The 4,193-nt window shown below is 38.0% G+C and overlaps 1 pseudogene; it reads left to right on the top strand.

Annotated features, from left to right (window-relative positions):
* Positions 1–254: 254 nt before the first annotated feature.
* LOC103232211 (mRNA turnover protein 4 homolog pseudogene) lies at positions 255–1,038 on the top strand (annotated as a pseudogene).
* Positions 1,039–4,193: the final 3,155 nt, after the last annotated feature.

The following is a 4,193-nucleotide window of genomic DNA, read 5'->3' as shown; positions in this document are numbered from 1 at the left end:
ATAGGCAAAAATGCAAAAATAAACAAATGAGATTATGTCAAGATAAAATAATAGGTTGGTGCCAAAGTAATTGTGGTTTTTGCCATTAATGGCAAACAACTCAATAGCAAAATAACAAATAATCAAATTTAAATATGACTAAAAGATATGAGTAGACAGTTCTCAAAATATACAAATGGCCATTGGGTATATTAAAAATACTCAACATCACTAATCATCAGGGAAATGCAAGTCAAAACTACAATAATGTGGATTCAGCGCGATGCCCAAATCCAAGCGTGACAAGAAAGTCTCCTTAACCAAAACTGCCAATAAAGGCTTGGAATTGAAACAAAACCTGATGGAAGAGCTTCGGAAATGTGTGGACACCTACAAGTACCTTTTCGTCTTCTCTGTGGCCAACATGAGGAACAGCAAGCTGAAGGACATCCAGAACGCCTGGAAGCACAGCCGGATGTTCTTTGGCAAAAACAAGGCGATGATGGTGGCCTTGGGTCGGAGCCCATCTGATGAGTACAAAGACAACCTGCACCAGGTCAGCAAAAGGTTGAGGGGTGAGATGGGTTTCCTGTTCATCAACCGCACAAAGGAGGAGGTGAATGAGTGGTTCACGAAATACACAGAAATGGACAACACCCGAGCTGGTAACAAAGCAGCTTTCACTGTAAGCCTGGACCCAGGGCCTCTGGAGCAGTTCCCCCACTCCATGCAGTCACAGCTCAGGCAACTGGGCCTGCCCACCACCCTCAAGAGAGGTGTGGTGACTCTGCTATCTGACTACGAGGTATGCAAGGAGGGCGACGTGCTGACCCCAGAGCAGGCTCGCGTCCTGAAGCTTTTTGGGTACGAGATGGCTGAATTCAAGATGGCTGACCATCAAACACATGTGGGATTCGCAGTTGGGAAGGTTCCAGCACATGGGAGACGACTTGCCAGAGAGCGCATCCGAGTCCGCAGAAAAGTCAGACTCAGAAGACGATGACTGAAAGGGACTCAGGACTGAAGGTCTCCTGAAACCTTCTGGGTCTCACTGGACCATGCAGGACTGCTGCCGCCCGTCTGGAGAGAGCAGCTTTTTATTTGTAGACAAGGAAAGTGATGGGCACTGACTTCCTCTAAAGAATAAAACTCTGGGCCAGGTGCGGTGGCTCACACCAGTAAAAAAAAAAAAAAAAAAAAAAAAAAAAGAAAGAAAGAATGAGAAAAACCCTACAATAATGTAATATCTCACCCCAATTAAAATGGCTTTTATTAAAAAAACGAAAAATGGGTGCAGCACACCAACATGGCACAAGTATACATATGTAACAAACCTGCACGTTATGCACATGTACCCTAGAACTTAAAGTATAATAAAAAAAAAAAAAACAAAAAACAAAAACGAAAAATAACAGATACTGGTGAGGATGTAGAGAAAAGGAACCCTCATAACCCGTTGGTGGGAATGTAAATTAGTACAGCCACTATGGAATGCATACCCCCCCCCCAAAAAAAGGAAATCAGTATATTGAATAGATATCTGTACTCCCATGTTTAGAGATATCTGTACTCCCAGTGCTGCAGCACTGCTTACGAAAGCCAAGATATGGAATCAACCTAAGTGTCCATCAACAGAAGAATGAAAAAAGAAAATGTGGTATATATACACAATGGGATATTATTCAGCCATAAAAAAGTGAAATCCTGTCATTTGCAGCAACATTGATGGAACTGTAGTTCATTATGTTAAGCGAAATAAGCCAAGCACAGAAAGACAAATATCACATGTTCTCACTTATCAATGGAAGCTAAAATTAGATCTCATGGAGGTAGAGAGTTGATTGGCAATTACCAGAGGCTGGGAATAGTAGAGGGGAGGGGAAATGAAGTGAGGTGTGTTAATGTGTACAAAAATACAGTTTGATAGAAGGAATAAGATCTAATGTTCTATAGCACAATAGGGTGTCTATAGTTAACAATAATATATTGTATATTTTAAAAAAGCTAGACAAGAAGAATTGAAATGTTGTCAACATAAAGAAAAGATAAAAGTTCAAGGTGATAGATATTCCAATTACTCTGATTTGATCATGATCATTACATGTATGCATGTATCAAAATATCACGTATACCCCCAAAATATGTATAAGTTATATATCGATAAAAAAAGGAAAGAAGACAGTCACTGTGCAGGGAAAAGTTTTGCATATCATATTTCTGAAAAAGAAGTTGCATTTAGAATATAAGAGAACTCTAAAAATTAAATAATGAGACAAATAATCCAATTAAAAATGGGCGAAAAATATTGGAATAGACATGTTTCCAAGGAAGATAAAGGAATGGCTAAGAAGTACATGAAAAGATACTAAATGCCAGTATGAGATACCACTCTACAATTACTGGAATGACTGTAATCAGTACAACAGACAAATGTTGATTACAATGTGGAGAAACTGGAACCCTTAGTCATTGTTTGTGGGAATGTAAAATATCACAACCCCTTTAGAAAACAATGTGGCCGTTTCTTCAAATATTCAACATAGAGGTCCCAATGACCAAGCAGTTCCACTCCTGGTAATCTACCCAAAAGAACTGAAAACATATGTCCACACAAAAGCTGGTACACAAATGTTCACAGCAGCACTATTTACAATACTCAGAAAGTGGAAATGACCCAATTGTCTCAATTGATGACTGGATAGACAAAATGTGCTATAGCCATACACAAAAGACTACATATTATATGATTCCATTTAAATGAAATGTGATGTAAAGGCAAATCTATAGAGACAGAAAGATTAGTGGTTGCTCTTATATGGAGCTGGAAACAGGGATTCAATGTAAACAGGAATAGGGTATCTTTCTTTTAAAAAAACTTTTATGTTATGTTCAGGGGTCCATATGCAGGTTTGTTGCATAGGTAAACTTGTGTCATGGGAGTTCGTTGTACAGATTATTTCATCACCCAGGTATTAGTTTTTTTCATGATTCTCTCCCTCCTCCCACCCCCACCCTTCGATAGGCCCCAGTGTGTATTGTTCCCCTCTACATGTCCATGTGTCCTCATCATTTAGTGCCCCCTTATAAGTAAGAACATGCAGTATTTGGTTTCCTGTTCCTGCATTAGTTTGCTAAGGATAATGGCCTCCAGCTCCATCCATGTCCCTGCAAAGGACACGATCTTGTTCTTTTTTGTGTCTGCATAGTATCTCATGGTGTATATGTAGCACATTTTCTCTATCTGGTCTACCATTGATAGATATTTAGGTTGATTCTATGTCTTCGCTACTGGAAACAGTGTGGCAATGAATATATGTCTGCATGTGTCTTTATAATGGAATGATTTATATTCCTTTGGGTATATACCTGGTAATAGGATTGTTGGGTCGATAGTATTTCTGTCTTTAGGTCTTCAAGGAATTGCCACACTGTCTTCCATAATGGTTGAATTAATTTACACTCCCACCAACATTATATAGGTGTTTCTTTTTCTCCACAACCTCGCCAAGATGTTATTTTTTGGCTTTTTAATAATAGCCATTCTGACTGGTGTGAAATGGTATCTCATTGTGGTTTTAATTTGCATTTCTCTAATGATTGGTGATGTTGAGCTTTTTTTCATATGCATGTAGGCCACATATATATCTTCTTTTGAAAATGAAGAAGATTTTCAAAAATGAAAATGTGAAATGTCTGTTCACGTCCTTTGCTCACTTTTAAATGTTTTTTTTTTTTTTTTTTTTTTTTTGTAATTTTAAGTTCCTTATAGATGTCAGATAGTAGACCTTTGTCGGATGCGTAGTTTGCAAATATTTTCTCGCATTCTGTAGGTTGTCTGTTTACGCTATAGATAGTTTCTTTTGCTGTGCAGAAGCTCTTTAGTTTAATTAGATCCCATTTATCAATTTTTGCTTTTATTGCAATTTCTTTTGGAGTCTTCCTCATGAAATCTTTGCCAGGGTATATGTTCTGAATGGTATTGCTTATGTTGTCTTCTAGGGTTTTTATAGTTTTGGATTTTACGTTTAAGTCTTTAATCCATCTTGAATTAATTCTTGTACACGGTGTAAGGAAGGGGTCCAGTGTCAATCTTCTGCATATAGCTAGCCAGTTTTTCCAGCAGCATTTATTGAATAGGGATTCCTTTCCCCATTGCTCTTTTTTTTTTGTCCGGTTTTTTTAAGATCAGACAGTTGTAGGTGTGTAGTCTTATT

The sequence above is a fragment of the Chlorocebus sabaeus genome, chromosome X, assembly GCF_047675955.1.
Source record: "Chlorocebus sabaeus isolate Y175 chromosome X, mChlSab1.0.hap1, whole genome shotgun sequence".
Lineage (NCBI taxonomy): Eukaryota > Metazoa > Chordata > Mammalia > Primates > Cercopithecidae > Chlorocebus > Chlorocebus sabaeus.
This window is presented reverse-complemented; position numbering and strand designations above follow the sequence as displayed.